At 44.6% G+C, this 18660-nt stretch overlaps 9 non-coding genes across 9 annotated transcripts; 3 read left to right on the forward strand and 6 right to left on the reverse strand.

The window, feature by feature from the left end:
* The first annotated feature begins 1504 nt into the window (after positions 1-1504).
* Positions 1505-1577, forward strand: trnar-ucg (transfer RNA arginine (anticodon UCG)). The gene has a single exon. It is a non-coding gene; the product is annotated as a tRNA-Arg (tRNA).
* Positions 1578-3027: 1450 nt separating this feature from the next.
* Positions 3028-3109, reverse strand: trnas-uga (transfer RNA serine (anticodon UGA)). Its single transcript has one exon. It is a non-coding gene; the product is annotated as a tRNA-Ser (tRNA).
* Positions 3110-4651: 1542 nt separating this feature from the next.
* Positions 4652-4725, reverse strand: trnan-auu (transfer RNA asparagine (anticodon AUU)). The gene has a single exon. It is a non-coding gene; the product is annotated as a tRNA-Asn (tRNA).
* Positions 4726-7404: 2679 nt separating this feature from the next.
* trnar-ucg (transfer RNA arginine (anticodon UCG)) lies at positions 7405-7477 on the forward strand. The gene has a single exon. It is a non-coding gene; the product is annotated as a tRNA-Arg (tRNA).
* Positions 7478-9029: 1552 nt separating this feature from the next.
* trnas-uga (transfer RNA serine (anticodon UGA)) lies at positions 9030-9111 on the reverse strand. The gene has a single exon. It is a non-coding gene; the product is annotated as a tRNA-Ser (tRNA).
* Positions 9112-10639: 1528 nt separating this feature from the next.
* trnan-auu (transfer RNA asparagine (anticodon AUU)) lies at positions 10640-10713 on the reverse strand. The gene has a single exon. It is a non-coding gene; the product is annotated as a tRNA-Asn (tRNA).
* A 2679-nt stretch (positions 10714-13392) lies between these two features.
* On the forward strand, positions 13393-13465 carry trnar-ucg (transfer RNA arginine (anticodon UCG)). Its single transcript has one exon. It is a non-coding gene; the product is annotated as a tRNA-Arg (tRNA).
* Positions 13466-15017: 1552 nt separating this feature from the next.
* On the reverse strand, positions 15018-15099 carry trnas-uga (transfer RNA serine (anticodon UGA)). The gene has a single exon. It is a non-coding gene; the product is annotated as a tRNA-Ser (tRNA).
* Positions 15100-16637: 1538 nt separating this feature from the next.
* On the reverse strand, positions 16638-16711 carry trnan-auu (transfer RNA asparagine (anticodon AUU)). The gene has a single exon. It is a non-coding gene; the product is annotated as a tRNA-Asn (tRNA).
* Positions 16712-18660: the final 1949 nt, after the last annotated feature.

The following is an 18660-nucleotide window of genomic DNA, read 5'->3' on the forward strand; positions in this document are numbered from 1 at the left end:
CCAATCAATGAGCTGAAGTTCCTCCAGGTAAAAACAGGCAACACAGAGAGCCTGAGAGATTCAGTGAGATTCAACAAGATTCAGAAGGGATTCTGGAGAGGATTCTGTGGACTGTTCTAAAGGGAATTCAAAGGAGAATTCCAGGGCAGGACGGCCCAGGAGCAGAAGGCTCCCAAGGGCAGGACATCCTCGCAGCGCGCCTCCTGACCATCCTGAGACTCAGCCCGGACAACCACGGAACGGCCAGTGTGTCTGAGTGCCAGAACTTTCCTTTGTTCTAAGAGTCTAGAGTGGAGGTTGCCAGAGAGTAACCAGCAGCAGGCCTCGTGAACAGGTCGGAACTGTGGAAAGCTGAATCACTATTCAGAACTAGCTCTTCATTAGGAACGAACCGGTCCTCTTCCTGACTTGCTGGGACCCACAGTCATCTTTTCTCCTGTGCACAAACTTTGCTAGTTAAAGCCAACACTAACTAGCCGGTCAGTGAGCATCAGCAGCGCACCGTCGCAAGCCGCACAGCACAGCCTGGCACTGAGCCAGAGAGCGCGGATTGGACAGCAACAGCCTGCAACTGTTTCTTTGTGCCCGCAGGAGATCTGAATCCCCAAAGATTGGATGAGTATTTAACTTCAATGCATTACAGCTCGAGAATTCAATTGTTATCCCAACCAGTTGATATCAATTTAATTCCTAAGAGTTATGTACTTGTTTGAGTATCTAATGTAGAAGTTATAACTAAGTTCATTTACGAAACGGTCTTAATGAATGATATACTGAACGTATGTCCTCTTGATATGTGTAACACTTCGTAACTGACTGAATATATACCTTTTGTATTCTGATAACCCTCTCGATAAGATCTGTTAGTTTTATATGCATATTCTATGTATTAATAAATGTATCCTCGTGTATTAGTACCTGTGTGTGTGCGTTGTTTGAGTTATGTCGCATGGTTGGACTCTAAAGCCATCAAAAGAATCAACTTTGTGATTTACTGCTACAATTAATAATTGTCTCAGTAAATGCCCAAACCCTACAGAACTGGTGCCTTCAGAGAGCCACTATGATTACATATTTGGCGTCCCTGAACCGGTTTTCTTACATATTTGGGGTCCCTGAACGGCTATGAATCACTACACTGAAAAGAGAAGAACGGAACCACAGCGTTTCGACTGTGAGGTCTTCTCACACCTGAAGAAGCCTCACACCTGTTAAAGGCTCCATGGTTTTCTTTCTTCTCTTTTCAACATGGAATACACCTATTGTCTGCAAGATGTGACAATTTCATGGTGTTTTGGAAGAAAACCTTTTTTCTTTGAATTCAAAATCAATCGGAATTTCAGCACGACACATCAACACTTTTTCTGTTTTAAGGAGATGATATTTTAAACCTGATAAAAATAGTAGGAAACACAAGTTTCTTGCTGTGAAAATTTAGATGGGGAAGTGTACTACTAGTAGCAGTGTAGAGCTCTCTGTGGTGGAGTGCAAGTGCATGTTCTATGGGCCAGTGGCGTAATGGATAACGCGTCTGACTTCGGATCAGAAGATTGTAGGTTCGAGTCCTGCCTGGCTCATGAGGCTTTTAAACCTCTCAGGTTCCTCGGTAACAGGTTGCCGTCATGTATATGAACTATAGAAAAGCATTTGCCACAACCCGTAAATTAGCACGCAAGTGCGGGCTAGTGAACACAGAACTGTATGGAGATCATCTCCAGCTCCGAGCTCAATTGCAATGAAAAAACATGCAGAACAGAACTGGAGAGCAGCTGAATTTGTGCTCGGTAGGGTGGGGAGGACTCAGCATTGCTATTGTTCTAATTGGCATGAACTGCAGGGGATCTGAATCAGAACATGTCAGTTAGTTCGATCATTGCGTCAATATGTAGGCCACGTTAATACAGAATTATTACTTTGTCTGTCTCGTCTTTGTATATAGCTGAATGTCCCTGACAATTTCATGTTAGTTTTTAAGAACGACATTGGTGCTAATAGATACACATATAGCATATAAGGAACACGTAAAAGTTTAGTCCATGCTGAAAAGATAAGAAAACCGCCACAACGTTTCATCTTGGAATAAATCTTTACTTGTTGTTTTGCAGCCTACCCATTCTGACCTAACTCCTCCCTTGAAATTCCCTAACAGATAAGGGTACGATAAATGCTAGATATTCCTACAGAGATTCTCCAGGTGAGTAAGCGATTCCTGTTTCTGTTTCTATTTCTGTTTCATATATATATATACAGTATATATATATATGTTACATGTGTCTCTGCAATAGTACAAATGTGTTATACACTATCAGGGGCTGCTTTTTTGTGCACCTCATCTACAACAAGGGTTTTTTTTTCATTTATGTTTGTGGACCTTCACCATTTGAGGAAGTGAGTTAGATAAGAAAGTTACAGGTATGGTGAGCAATGACTGACAAAGGCACGTACTGCGTATTCCTTACAGAAGTGTAAGCAATTTGTTCTAAAAAACACCGGCTAAAGTCCAACATCGTTAGCAATCTTATTACTTAAACAGAATTAACATCAATAAACTGTAAGGTGCTGGTACATGCGAGTAGATTTGATCTTCTATTAAACAAAAATGCAATTACAGCTCTAAAAAGGTCAACCTAGACTTCTGGAACAGATCTGTTCAGGTCATCGCTGTTCCTCTGACCTTGTGAGTCTTTGGAATTTTAAAAGTGTATTTTGCTTGCCTTTCATGTGGTCTGTGTACAAGTCACTGTGGCGTATGCGGTCCTACACAGCCTTGCTATAGACGTGACGAGCCTCCGCTATGTTGCAATGGAGAACAGGTTCAGTACGGAGCTGCCGAGAAAATTCAGCTGGAAAGCTCGTTGCAGAAAAGCATCGGTATCTGTGTCCAGCGGCAAAGCGTCCTTCGTGGGTGCTGAAGAATCGATTTCACAGGCTGCGGGTCCAGGCGATTTAGAGTGTTAAAGGTCCCAGCGAAAACGAAATGGCGCTGGTCCTTTTACACGCACGCACGCAACCAAATGCAAAGGACGCCGTAGTCGGCAGGATTTGAACCTGCGCAGGGAGACCCCAACGGATTTCAAGTCCGTCACCTTAACCACTCGGCCACGACTACAGCGAGCGCCGCGGCCGCTGCCTTCTTGCTACAATCGAACAGGGAGTGCGAGGCGGCGGCGGCAGCGGAGGCAACTTTTTTCAAGTTCGCTCTCCGTTTAAGAAACCTTTTACGCCATACGTGCAAGCACACACACACACACACACACCTCAGAGGACTTAAGGGTGGCTTCAAGTTGGAATGATAAAGTCTCCCCGTTCGGACATGAAAACAGAACGTTCTTAGACTGAAAGCAATCAACAACGGAGACATGTGGACGACGATTTTAGTCACTGCAGTTTGAATAGCATTTTTACTCCAGTTACAGGAGATGCACCAATGGCCCTTGACCTACGCTCTTACCAATGCCTTGAACATTCAAACAAAACAGCCCTCAAGTCCTGCGGTTTAATATAACGCTGTTACGTGTCGAGGCAGTATTTTTCTCTGTCCTACCGTTGAGACACGGGGCGTATATGGAAACGAACACATGCTACGGATCGTCTCTAATCGGTCCCTACAGTTGGAAGGCTCCTTGAAGCGTGCACCCCCATCATTCATCTTTGCGCATCTGTGAAAGGTAGACTCTTGAGCAATGTTTGAGCCAGCTCTAAGGCAACTAGTGCTATTGGACAGACACCTCTGGAAGATCCTAAGAGTCTCTTAACACCACTTCCAGCAGCAAGCTTAATTGTTCGCTGGAGGTCTCCCACCCAGGTACTGACCAGGCAAAGAATCACCAGTACATTGAATGAGGAAGTTAATCCTGAAATCCAATTACATATCTCAAGGTAAGACAAATCTATAAGAACATGTCTTAGTATTACTTCGTTTACATTAGTATGGCACTGAGTTGGAGCTCCTCTTTAAGCTGTGGTTTAGTTTTGCATTCATGTGTTTCTAGAGCAGTTATTTATGGGGGTGGGTGGGTCTTCCACAGAGGCTCAGGACAAATCCCCCGCCTGAAAGTCTAATGTGTGCGTTCAGACAGTCACAGGTCAAGAGCCAGGCAGGAGGACAATGGACAGAAGAGCCAACGAACTAAAAATAAAAGAACAGATATGAAAAAGCCACCATCTTTTTCTTTTTGACATTTTCCGACTTTCATGCAAGCCAGGACAAAGTTGCTCGTAGCTACTTGTGGATTCAAATACTCTATCGAGTGCTTTGATGAGTTTTTGCAATTTGATTGTCGTCCTGTCAGCCTGTTTCTGTTTTTTTTTTTCAATCTAGGGATGGAAAGTATGAGGGAAATGATGGAGCAATCAATAACCGCTCCGGAAAAATGGCAGAAAGAAATGGTCCGTCACTAAGGACATTTGTGAAGCAGAGGAGTGACATCACCACAAAGGCGACACATTCTGCTGATGGTTTTGGTGAATAATGATTGAGGCGCGTTAAGAGAAAGGTAGCTGTGTCAGCATGCGTAGGCTGCAAAGGATCAAGCAAAGGTTTACTCCATGCTGAAAAGAGAAGAAAAGAAGCACAACGTTTCGACTGTGGAGCCTTCTGCGCCATCTTCTTTAGCGGTGATGATGTTTACATTGGAAAAACGGAGACATACGTCCCTGGGTGGGCTTGAACCACCAACCTTTCGGTTAATAGCCGAACGCGCTAACCGATTGTGCCACAGAGACTGACGGCCGCTTGTACTCCCTACATTTGCAGGTTTATGGTCAAAGAAAACAATCACTTGCGCTTCTTGCAGCCGGCAATCTTTTTCCACTGACAACCAAGAAATGGATTTCATCTTTCACAAGCTGTATGGATTTCTTCAAAAACAAGTTATTCCAGAAAGGAAATGAATTCTTGCATTAAACTGAACCAAGCTGTACGTTTGTCTGAAATGAGACATTCGGCACAACAAGACACGGAGAGAGGCACCGCTGGTATTCAGACCCAGGATCGCCTGCTTACTAGGCAGGCACTTTAAGCCACTAGGGAACAGCGCCAGCGGAGCACCGCGCTTTTACAGACACTTGGACACATCTGCGTTCGGTGTGCACTTAACCTGCTCTCTGAGCCCGTTGCCTCCACCCCATTTAATAGCAGAACTGACGCCAAGAGAAATGATGAGAAATGGCATTTATCGGGCACTTTTCATGTCCAAGGAGCTCAATGCCCTTGACACCTCCCCAAGGCGACAGAGCTGTGCATTCTTTGGCGACACCATTTTTTCTTTTGTTTAATTTCTATACTTATTGATAGAATAAAAACGATATGTCATGTACTGTAAGGGAAATGTCTCTTTTCATGGGGAAAGCTAGCACCAGCAAATGTTGTGTTTAGAAGAAGTGATTTAACATGACACGTGACCTAATTTACCGGAGCAAAAGCTCACCCAGCAAGCCCTGCTTTACTTCTACAGGAGAGAAGTACTGTAGAGTCTGCAAGATGTTCAGCTGGGTAGCTACGTCAGCATGCCTCGGCTGCAAAGGAACAAGTAATAGGTTTATTGCATGCTGATGTAGCGGCGAGGCTTATTAATAAGGCAGAATTAAGTGTTTCCGAGCTTCCCAAATGAGGCCCCATTTCTCTGTTCATCTCTGTGGTGCAGCCACAGAGAGACTATTCCCAGGGTGATTTAAGGTCCTAGGACAGCTCCCAAAGGGGGATGCACTTAGCTAAGCCTGGCTATCATGATCAATGGTCATCCATTGGCGCCTATCTGTCTAGGGAGTGCCAGTTGGACATCTGGACTGCATTACTAAGTGTCAGGAGTAAGTGACTCATATCTCACCTTGATCAACCAATCAGGGACTGGTAGGGCCGAGTAACCCACGTGGGACTCTGATGCCCATGGAACTTTCAGCCAATCAATGAGCTGAAGTTCCTCCAGGTAAAAACAGGCAACACAGAGAGCCTGAGAGATTCAGTGAGATTCAACAAGATTCAGAAGGGATTCTGGAGAGGATTCTGTGGACTGTTCTAAAGGGAATTCAAAGGAGAATTCCAGGGCAGGACGGCCCAGGAGCAGAAGGCTCCCAAGGGCAGGACATCCTCGCAGCGCGCCTCCTGACCATCCTGAGACTCAGCCCGGACAACCACGGAACGGCCAGTGTGTCTGAGTGCCAGAACTTTCCTTTGTTCTAAGAGTCTAGAGTGGAGGTTGCCAGAGAGTAACCAGCAGCAGGCCTCGTGAACAGGTCGGAACTGTGGAAAGCTGAATCACTATTCAGAACTAGCTCTTCATTAGGAACGAACCGGTCCTCTTCCTGACTTGCTGGGACCCACAGTCATCTTTTCTCCTGTGCACAAACTTTGCTAGTTAAAGCCAACACTAACTAGCCGGTCAGTGAGCATCAGCAGCGCACCGTCGCAAGCCGCACAGCACAGCCTGGCACTGAGCCAGAGAGCGCGGATTGGACAGCAACAGCCTGCAACTGTTTCTTTGTGCCCGCAGGAGATCTGAATCCCCAAAGATTGGATGAGTATTTAACTTCAATGCATTACAGCTCGAGAATTCAATTGTTATCCCAACCAGTTGATATCAATTTAATTCCTAAGAGTTATGTACTTGTTTGAGTATCTAATGTAGAAGTTATAACTAAGTTCATTTACGAAACGGTCTTAATGAATGATATACTGAACGTATGTCCTCTTGATATGTGTAACACTTCGTAACTGACTGAATATATACCTTTTGTATTCTGATAACCCTCTCGATAAGATCTGTTAGTTTTATATGCATATTCTATGTATTAATAAATGTATCCTCGTGTATTAGTACCTGTGTGTGTGCGTTGTTTGAGTTATGTCGCATGGTTGGACTCTAAAGCCATCAAAAGAATCAACTTTGTGATTTACTGCTACAATTAATAATTGTCTCAGTAAATGCCCAAACCCTATAGAACTGGTGCCTTCAGAGAGCCACTATGATTACATATTTGGCGTCCCTGAACCGGTTTTCTTACATATTTGGGGTCCCTGAACGGCTATGAATCACTACACTGAAAAGAGAAGAACGGAACCACAGCGTTTCGACTGTGAGGTCTTCTCACACCTGAAGAAGCCTCACACCTGTTAAAGGCTCCATGGTTTTCTTTCTTCTCTTTTCAACATGGAATACACCTATTGTCTGCAAGATGTGACAATTTCATGGTGTTTTGGAAGAAAACCTTTTTTCTTTGAATTCAAAATCAATCGGAATTTCAGCACGACACATCAACACTTTTTCTGTTTTAAGGAGATTATATTTTAAACCTGATAAAAATAGTAGGAAACACAAGTTTCTTGCTGTGAAAATTTAGATGGGGAAGTGTACTACTAGTAGCAGTGTAGAGCTCTCTGTGGTGGAGTGCAAGTGCATGTTCTATGGGCCAGTGGCGTAATGGATAACGCGTCTGACTTCGGATCAGAAGATTGTAGGTTCGAGTCCTGCCTGGCTCATGAGGCTTTTAAACCTCTCAGGTTCCTCGGTAACAGGTTGCCTTCATGTATATGAACTATAGAAAAGCATTTGCCACAACCCGTAAATTAGCACGCAAGTGCGGGCTAGTGAACACAGAACTGTATGGAGATCATCTCCAGCTCCGAGCTCAATTGCAATGAAAAAACATGCAGAACAGAACAGCTGAATTTGTGCTCGGTAGGGTGGGGAGGACTCAGCATTGCTATCGTTCTAATTGGCATGAACTGCAGGGGATCTGAATCAGAACATGTCAGTTAGTTCGATCATTGCGTCAATATGTAGGCCACGTTAATACAGAATTATTACTTTGTCTGTCTCGTCTTTGTATATAGCTGAATGTCCCTGACAATTTCATGTTAGTTTTTAAGAACGACATTGGTGCTAATAGATACACATATAGCATATAAGGAACACGTAAAAGTTTAGTCCATGCTGAAAAGATAAGAAAACCGCCACAACGTTTCATCTTGGAATAAATCTTTACTTGTTGTTTTGCAGCCTACCCATTCTGACCTAACTCCTCCCTTGAAATTCCCTAACAGATAAGGGTACGTAACGGCTCATGCGATGCTCAGTTGCAATTTGTCCCAAAACAAACAAGAACAGCAGCTGAGGGTTTGAGTTTGAACATGCACTGTATTAAAGCAGCTTTTATTTCCATTGATAAATGCTAGATATTCCTACAGAGATTCTCCAGGTGAGTAAGCGATTCCTGTTTCTGTTTCTATTTCTGTTTCATATATATATATACAGTATATATATATATGTTACATGTGTCTCTGCAATAGTACAAATGTGTTATACACTATCAGGGGCTGCTTTTTTGTGCACCTCATCTACAACAAGGGTTTTTTTTTCATTTATGTTTGTGGACCTTCACCATTTGAGGAAGTGAGTTAGATAAGAAAGTTACAGGTATGGTGAGCAATGACTGACAAAGGCACGTACTGCGTATTCCTTACAGAAGTGTAAGCAATTTGTTCTAAAAAACACCGGCTAAAGTCCAACATCGTTAGCAATCTTATTACTTAAACAGAATTAACATCAATAAACTGTAAGGTGCTGGTACATGCGAGTAGATTTGATCTTCTATTAAACAAAAATGCAATTACAGCTCTAAAAAGGTCAACCTAGACTTCTGTAACAGATCTGTTCAGGTCATCGCTGTTCCTCTGACCTTGTGAGTCTTTGGAATTTTAAAAGTGTATTTTGCTTGCCTTTCATGTGGTCTGTGTACAAGTCACTGTGGCGTATGCGGTCCTACACAGCCTTGCTATAGACGTGACGAGCCTCCGCTATGTTGCAATGGAGAACAGGTTCAGTACGGAGCTGCCGAGAAAATTCAGCTGGAAAGCTCGTTGCAGAAAAGCATCGTTATCTGTGTCCAGCGGCAAAGCGTCCTTCGTGGGTGCTGAAGAATCGATTTCACAGGCTGCGGGTCCAGGCGATTTAGAGTGTTAAAGGTCCCAGCGAAAACGAAACGGCGCTGGTCCTTTTACACGCACGCACGCAACCAAATGCAAAGGACGCCGTAGTCGGCAGGATTTGAACCTGCGCGGGGAGACCCCAACGGATTTCAAGTCCGTCACCTTAAGCACTCGGCCACGACTACAGCGAGCGCCGCGGCCGCTGCCTTCTTGCTACAATCGAACAGGGAGTGCGAGGCGGCGGCGGCAGCGGAGGCAACTTTTTTCAAGTTCGCTCTCCGTTTAAGAAACCTTTTACGCCATACGTGCAAGCACACACACACACACCTTAGAGGACTTAAGGGTGGCTTCAAGTTGGAATGATAAAGTCTCCCCGTTCGGACATGAAAACAGAACGTTCTTAGACTGAAAGCAATCAACAACGGAGACATGTGGACGACGATTTTAGTCACTGCAGTTTGAATAGCATTTTTACTCCAGTTACAGGAGATGCACCAATGGCCCTTGACCTACGCTCTTACCAATGCCTTGAACAAAACAGCCCTCAAGTCCTGCGGTTTAATATAACGCTGTTACGTGTCGAGGCAGTATTTTTCTCTGTCCTACCGTTGAGACACGGGGCGTATATGGAAACGAACACATGCTACGGATCGTCTCTAATCGGTCCCTACAGTTGGAAGGCTCCTTGAAGCGTGCACCCCCATCATTCATCTTTGCGCATCTGTGAAAGGTAGACTCTTGAGCAATGTTTGAGCCAGCTCTAAGGCAACTAGTGCTATTGGACAGACACCTCTGGAAGATCCTAAGAGTCTCTTAACACCACTTCCAGCAGCAAGCTTAATTGTTCGCTGGAGGTCTCCCACCCAGGTACTGACCAGGCAAAGAATCACCAGTACATTGAATGAGGAAGTTAATCCTGAAATCCAATTACATATCTCAAGGTAAGACAAATCCATAAGAACATGTCTTAGTATTACTTCGTTTACATTAGTATGGCACTGAGTTGGAGCTCCTCTTTAAGCTGTGGTTTAGTTTTGCATTCATGTGTTTCTAGAGCAGTTATTTATGGGGGTGGGTGGGTCTTCCACAGAGGCTCAGGACAAATCCCCCGCCTGAAAGTCTAATGTGTGCGTTCAGACAGTCACAGGTCAAGAGCCAGGCAGGAGGACAATGGACAGAAGAGCCAACGAACTAAAAATAAAAGAACAGATATGAAAAAGCCACCATCTTTTTCTTTTTGACATTTTCCGACTTTCATGCAAGCCAGGACAAAGTTGCTCGTAGCTACTTGTGGATTCAAATACTCTATCGAGTGCTTTGATGAGTTTTTGCAATTTGATTGTCGTCCTGTCAGCCTGTTTCTGTTTTTTTTTTTCAATCTAGGGATGGAAAGTATGAGGGAAATGATGGAGCAATCAATAACCGCTCCGGAAAAATGGCAGAAAGAAATGGTCCGTCACTAAGGACATTTGTGAAGCAGAGGAGTGACATCACCACAAAGGCGACACATTCTGCTGATGGTTTTGGTGAATAATGATTGAGGCGCGTTAAGAGAAAGGTAGCTGTGTCAGCATGCGTAGGCTGCAAAGGATCAAGCAAAGGTTTACTCCATGCTGAAAAGAGAAGAAAAGAAGCACAACGTTTCGACTGTGGAGCCTTCTGCGCCATCTTCTTTAGCGGTGATGATGTTTACATTGGAAAAACGGAGACATACGTCCCTGGGTGGGCTTGAACCACCAACCTTTCGGTTAATAGCCGAACGCGCTAACCGATTGTGCCACAGAGACTGACGGCCGCTTGTACTCCCTACATTTGCAGGTTTATGGTCAAAGAAAACAATCACTTGCGCTTCTTGCAGCCGGCAATCTTTTTCCACTGACAACCAAGAAATGGATTTCATCTTTCACAAGCTGTATGGATTTCTTCAAAAACAAGTTATTCCAGAAAGGAAATGAATTCTTGCATTAAACTGAACCAAGCTGTACGTTTGTCTGAAATGAGACATTCGGCACAACAAGACACGGAGAGAGGCACCGCTGGTATTCAGACCCAGGATCGCCTGCTTACTAGGCAGGCACTTTAAGCCACTAGGGAACAGCGCCAGCGGAGCACCGCGCTTTTACAGACACTTGGACACATCTGCGTTCGGTGTGCACTTAACCTGCTCTCTGAGCCCGTTGCCTCCGCCCCATTTAATAGCAGAACTGACGCCAAGAGAAATGATGAGAAATGGCATTTATCGGGCACTTTTCATGTCCAAGGAGCTCAATGCCCTTGACACCTCCCCAAGGCGACAGAGCTGTGCATTCTTTGGCGACACCATTTTTTCTTTTGTTTAATTTCTATACTTATTGATAGAATAAAAACGATATGTCATGTACTGTAAGGGAAATGTCTCTTTTCATGGGGAAAGCTAGCACCAGCAAATGTTGTGTTTAGAAGAAGTGATTTAACATGACACGTGACCTAATTTACCGGAGCAAAAGCTCACCCAGCAAGCCCTGCTTTACTTCTACAGGAGAGAAGTACTGTAGAGTCTGCAAGATGTTCAGCTGGGTAGCTACGTCAGCATGCCTCGGCTGCAAAGGAACAAGTAATAGGTTTATTGCATGCTGATGTAGCGGCGAGGCTTATTAATAAGGCAGAATTAAGTGTTTCCGAGCTTCCCAAATGAGGCCCCATTTCTCTGTTCATCTCTGTGGTGCAGCCACAGAGAGACTATTCCCAGGGTGATTTAAGGTCCTAGGACAGCTCCCAAAGGGGGATGCACTTAGCTAAGCCTGGCTATCATGATCAATGGTCATCCATTGGCGCCTATCTGTCTAGGGAGTGCCAGTTGGACATCTGGACTGCATTACTAAGTGTCAGGAGTAAGTGACTCATATCTCACCTTGATCAACCAATCAGGGACTGGTAGGGCCGAGTAACCCACGTGGGACTCTGATGCCCATGGAACTTTCAGCCAATCAATGAGCTGAAGTTCCTCCAGGTAAAAACAGGCAACACAGAGAGCCTGAGAGATTCAGTGAGATTCAACAAGATTCAGAAGGGATTCTGGAGAGGATTCTGTGGACTGTTCTAAAGGGAATTCAAAGGAGAATTCCAGGGCAGGACGGCCCAGGAGCAGAAGGCTCCCAAGGGCAGGACATCCTCGCAGCGCGCCTCCTGACCATCCTGAGACTCAGCCCGGACAACCACGGAACGGCCAGTGTGTCTGAGTGCCAGAACTTTCCTTTGTTCTAAGAGTCTAGAGTGGAGGTTGCCAGAGAGTAACCAGCAGCAGGCCTCGTGAACAGGTCGGAACTGTGGAAAGCTGAATCACTATTCAGAACTAGCTCTTCATTAGGAACGAACCGGTCCTCTTCCTGACTTGCTGGGACCCACAGTCATCTTTTCTCCTGTGCACAAACTTTGCTAGTTAAAGCCAACACTAACTAGCCGGTCAGTGAGCATCAGCAGCGCACCGTCGCAAGCCGCACAGCACAGCCTGGCACTGAGCCAGAGAGCGCGGATTGGACAGCAACAGCCTGCAACTGTTTCTTTGTGCCCGCAGGAGATCTGAATCCCCAAAGATTGGATGAGTATTTAACTTCAATGCATTACAGCTCGAGAATTCAATTGTTATCCCAACCAGTTGATATCAATTTAATTCCTAAGAGTTATGTACTTGTTTGAGTATCTAATGTAGAAGTTATAACTAAGTTCATTTACGAAACGGTCTTAATGAATGATATACTGAACGTATGTCCTCTTGATATGTGTAACACTTCGTAACTGACTGAATATATACCTTTTGTATTCTGATAACCCTCTCGATAAGATCTGTTAGTTTTATATGCATATTCTATGTATTAATAAATGTATCCTCGTGTATTAGTACCTGTGTGTGTGCGTTGTTTGAGTTATGTCGCATGGTTGGACTCTAAAGCCATCAAAAGAATCAACTTTGTGATTTACTGCTACAATTAATAATTGTCTCAGTAAATGCCCAAACCCTACAGAACTGGTGCCTTCAGAGAGCCACTATGATTACATATTTGGCGTCCCTGAACCGGTTTTCTTACATATTTGGGGTCCCTGAACGGCTATGAATCACTACACTGAAAAGAGAAGAACGGAACCACAGCGTTTCGACTGTGAGGTCTTCTCACACCTGAAGAAGCCTCACACCTGTTAAAGGCTCCATGGTTTTCTTTCTTCTCTTTTCAACATGGAATACACCTATTGTCTGCAAGATGTGACAATTTCATGGTGTTTTGGAAGAAAACCTTTTTTCTTTGAATTCAAAATCAATCGGAATTTCAGCACGACACATCAACACTTTTTCTGTTTTAAGGAGATGATATTTTAAACCTGATAAAAATAGTAGGAAACACAAGTTTCTTGCTGTGAAAATTTAGATGGGGAAGTGTACTACTAGTAGCAGTGTAGAGCTCTCTGTGGTGGAGTGCAAGTGCATGTTCTATGGGCCAGTGGCGTAATGGATAACGCGTCTGACTTCGGATCAGAAGATTGTAGGTTCGAGTCCTGCCTGGCTCATGAGGCTTTTAAACCTCTCAGGTTCCTCGGTAACAGGTTGCCGTCATGTATATGAACTATAGAAAAGCATTTGCCACAACCCGTAAATTAGCACGCAAGTGCGGGCTAGTGAACACAGAACTGTATGGAGATCATCTCCAGCTCCGAGCTCAATTGCAATGAAAAAACATGCAGAACAGAACAGCTGAATTTGTGCTCGGTAGGGTGGGGAGGACTCAGCATTGCTATTGTTCTAATTGGCATGAACTGCAGGGGATCTGAATCAGAACATGTCAGTTAGTTCGATCATTGCGTCAATATGTAGGCCACGTTAATACAGAATTATTACTTTGTCTGTCTCGTCTTTGTATATAGCTGAATGTCCCTGACAATTTCATGTTAGTTTTTAAGAACGACATTGGTGCTAATAGATACACATATAGCATATAAGGAACACGTAAAAGTTTAGTCCATGCTGAAAAGATAAGAAAACCGCCACAACGTTTCATCTTGGAATAAATCTTTACTTGTTGTTTTGCAGCCTACCCATTCTGACCTAACTCCTCCCTTGAAATTCCCTAACAGATAAGGGTACGTAACGGCTCATGCGATGCTCAGTTGCAATTTGTCCCAAAACAAACAAGAACAGCAGCTGAGGGTTTGAGTTTGAACATGCACTGTATTAAAGCAGCTTTTATTTCCATTGATAAATGCTAGATATTCCTACAGAGATTCTCCAGGTGAGTAAGCGATTCCTGTTTCTGTTTCTATTTCTGTTTCATATATATATATACAGTATATATATATATGTTACATGTGTCTCTGCAATAGTACAAATGTGTTATACACTATCAGGGGCTGCTTTTTTGTGCACCTCATCTACAACAAGGGTTTTTTTTTCATTTATGTTTGTGGACCTTCACCATTTGAGGAAGTGAGTTAGATAAGAAAGTTACAGGTATGGTGAGCAATGACTGACAAAGGCACGTACTGCGTATTCCTTACAGAAGTGTAAGCAATTTGTTCTAAAAAACACCGGCTAAAGTCCAACATCGTTAGCAATCTTATTACTTAAACAGAATTAACATCAATAAACTGTAAGGTGCTGGTACATGCGAGTAGATTTGATCTTCTATTAAACAAAAATGCAATTACAGCTCTAAAAAGGTCAACCTAGACTTCTGGAACAGATCTGTTCAGGTCATCGCTGTTCCTCTGACCTTGTGAGTCTTTGGAATTTTAAAAGTGTATTTTGCTTGCCTTTCATGTGGTCTGTGTACAAGTCACTGTGGCGTATGCGGTCCTACACAGCCTTGCTATAGACGTGACGAGCTTCCGCTATGTTGCAATGGAGAACAGGTTCAGTACGGAGCTGCCGAGAAAATTCAGCTGGAAAGCTCGTTGCAGAAAAGCTTCGGTATCTGTGTCCAGCGGCAAAGCGTCATTCGTGGGTGCTGAAGAATCGATTTCACAGGCTGCGGGTCCAGGCGATTTAGAGTGTTAAAGGTCCCAGCGAAAACGAAACGGCGCTGGTCCTTTTACACGCACGCACGCAACCAAATGCAAAGGACGCCGTAGTCGGCAGGATTTGAACCTGCGCGGGGAGACCCCAACGGATTTCAAGTCCGTCACCTTAAGCACTCGGCCACGACTACAGCGAGCGCCGCGGCCGCTGCCTTCTTGCTACAATCGAACAGGGAGTACGAGGCGGCGGCGGCAGCGGAGGCAACTTTTTTCAAGTTCGCTCTCCGTTTAAGAAACCTTTTACGCCATACGTGCAAGCACACACACACACACACCTTAGAGGACTTAAGGGTGGCTTCAAGTTGGAATGATAAAGTCTCCCCGTTCGGACATGAAAACAGAACGTTCTTAGACTGAAAGCAATCAACAACGGAGACATGTGGAGGACGATTTTAGTCACTGCAGTTTGAATAGCATTTTTACTCCAGTTACAGGAGATGCACCAATGGCCCTTGACCTACGCTCTTACCAATGCCTTGAACATTCAAACAAAACAGCCCTCAAGTCCTGCGGTTTAATATAACGCTGTTACGTGTCGAGGCAGTATTTTTCTCTGTCCTACCGTTGAGACACGGGGCGTATATGGAAACGAACACATGCTACGGATCGTCTCTAATCGGTCCCTACAGTTGGAAGGCTCCTTGAAGCGTGCACCCCCATCATTCATCTTTGCGCATCTGTGAAAGGTAGACTCTTGAGCAATGTTTGAGCCAGCTCTAAGGCAACTAGTGCTATTGGACAGACACCTCTGGAAGATCCTAAGAGTCTCTTAACACCACTTCCAGCAGCAAGCTTAATTGTTCGCTGGAGGTCTCCCACCCATGTACTGACCAGGCAAAGAATCACCAGTACATTGAATGAGGAAGTTAATCCTGAAATCCAATTACTTATCTCAAGGTAAGACAAATCCATAAGAACATGTCTTAGTATTACTTCGTTTACATTAGTATGGCACTGAGTTGGAGCTCCTCTTTAAGCTGTGGTTTAGTTTTGCATTCATGTGTTTCTAGAGCAGTTATTTATGGGGGTGGGTGGGTCTTCCACAGAGGCTCAGGACAAATCCCCCGCCTGAAAGTCTAATGTGTGCGTTCAGACAGTCACAGGTCAAGAGCCAGGCAGGAGGACAATGGACAGAAGAGCCAACGAACTAAAAATAAAAGAACAGATATGAAAAAGCCACCATCTTTTTCTTTTTGACATTTTCCGACTTTCATGCAAGCCAGGACAAAGTTGCTCGTAGCTACTTGTGGATTCAAATACTCTATCGAGTGCTTTGATGAGTTTTTGCAATTTGATTGTCGTCCTGTCAGCCTGTTTCTGTTTTTTTTTTTCAATCTAGGGATGGAAAGTATGAGGGAAATGATGGAGCAATCAATAACCGCTCCGGAAAAATGGCAGAAAGAAATGGTCCGTCACTAAGGACATTTGTGAAGCAGAGGAGTGACATCACCACAAAGGCGACACATTCTGCTGATGGTTTTGGTGAATAATGATTGAGGCGCGTTAAGAGAAAGGTAGCTGTGTCAGCATGCGTAGGCTGCAAAGGATCAAGCAAAGGTTTACTCCATGCTGAAAAGAGAAGAAAAGAAGCACAACGTTTCGACTGTGGAGCCTTCTGCGCCATCTTCTTTAGCGGTGATGATGTTTACATTGGAAAAACGGAGACATACGTCCCTGGGTGGGCTTGAACCACCAACCTTTCGGTTAATAGCCAAACGCGCTAACCGATTGTGCCACAGAGACTGACGGCCGCTTGTACTCCCTACATTTGCAGGTTTATGGTCAAAGAAAACAATCACTTGCGCTTCTTGCAGCCGGCAATCTTTTTCCACTGACAACCAAGAAATGGATTTCATCTTTCACAAGCTGTATGGATTTCTTCAAAAACAAGTTATTCCAGAAAGGAAATGAATTCTTGCATTAAACTGAACCAAGCTGTACGTTTGTCTGAAATGAGACATTCGGCACAACAAGACACGGAGAGAGGCACCGCTGGTATTCAGACCCAGGATCGCCTGCTTACTAGGCAGGCACTTTAAGCCACTAGGGAACAGCGCCAGCGGAGCACCGCGCTTTTACAGACACTTGGACACATCTGCGTTCGGTGTGCACTTAACCTGCTCTCTGAGCCCGTTGCCTCCGCCCCATTTAATAGCAGAACTGACGCCAAGAGAAATGATGAGAAATGGCATTTATCGGGCACTTTTCATGTCCAAGGAGCTCAATGCCCTTGACACCTCCCCAAGGCGACAGAGCTGTGCATTCTTTGGCGACACCATTTTTTCTTTTGTTTAATTTCTATACTTATTGATAGAATAAAAACGATATGTCATGTACTGTAAGGGAAATGTCTCTTTTCATGGGGAAAGCTAGCACCAGCAAATGTTGTGTTTAGAAGAAGTGATTTAACATGACACGTGACCTAATTTACCGGAGCAAAAGCTCACCCAGCAAGCCCTGCTTTACTTCTACAGGAGAGAAGTACTGTAGAGTCTGCAAGATGTTCAGCTGGGTAGCTACGTCAGCATGCCTCGGCTGCAAAGGAACAAGTAATAGGTTTATTGCATGCTGATGTAGCGGCGAGGCTTATTAATAAGGCAGAATTAAGTGTTTCCGAGCTTCCCAAATGAGGCCCCATTTCTCTGTTCATCTCTGTGGTGCAGCCACAGAGAGACTATTCCCAGGGTGATTTAAGGTCCTAGGACAGCTCCCAAAGGGGGATGCACTTAGCTAAGCCTGGCTATCATGATCAATGGTCATCCATTGGCGCCTATCTGTCTAGGGAGTGCCAGTTGGACATCTGGACTGCATTACTAAGTGTCAGGAGTAAGTGACTCATATCTCACCTTGATCAACCAATCAGGGACTGGTAGGGCCGAGTAACCCACGTGGGACTCTGATGCCCATGGAACTTTCAGCCAATCAATGAGCTGAAGTTCCTCCAGGTAAAAACAGGCAACACAGAGAGCCTGAGAGATTCAGTGAGATTCAACAAGATTCAGAAGGGATTCTGGAGAGGATTCTGTGGACTGTTCTAAAGGGAATTCAAAGGAGAATTCCAGGGCAGGACGGCCCAGGAGCAGAAGGCTCCCAAGGGCAGGACATCCTCGCAGCGCGCCTCCTGACCATCCTGAGACTCAGCCCGGACAACCACGGAACGGCCAGTGTGTCTGAGTGCCAGAACTTTCCTTTGTTCTAAGAGTCTAGAGTGGAGGTTGCCAGAGAGTAACCAGCAGCAGGCCTCGTGAACAGGTCGGAACTGTGGAAAGCTGAATCACTATTCAGAACTAGCTCTTCATTAGGAACGAACCGGTCCTCTTCCTGACTTGCTGGGACCCACAGTCATCTTTTCTCCTGTGCACAAACTTTGCTAGTTAAAGCCAACACTAACTAGCCGGTCAGTGAGCATCAGCAGCGCACCGTCGCAAGCCGCACAGCACAGCCTGGCACTGAGCCAGAGAGCGCGGATTGGACAGCAACAGCCTGCAACTGTTTCTTTGTGCCCGCAGGAGATCTGAATCCCCAAAGATTGGATGAGTATTTAACTTCAATGCATTACAGCTCGAGAATTCAATTGTTATCCCAACCAGTTGATATCAATTTAATTCCTAAGAGTTATGTACTTGTTTGAGTATCTAATGTAGAAGTTATAACTAAGTTCATTTACGAAACGGTCTTAATGAATGATATAC

This window comes from Lepisosteus platostomus, unplaced genomic scaffold, assembly GCF_059453375.1.
Source record: "Lepisosteus platostomus isolate fLepPlt1 unplaced genomic scaffold, fLepPlt1.hap1 Scaffold_32_H1, whole genome shotgun sequence".
NCBI lineage: Eukaryota > Metazoa > Chordata > Actinopteri > Semionotiformes > Lepisosteidae > Lepisosteus > Lepisosteus platostomus.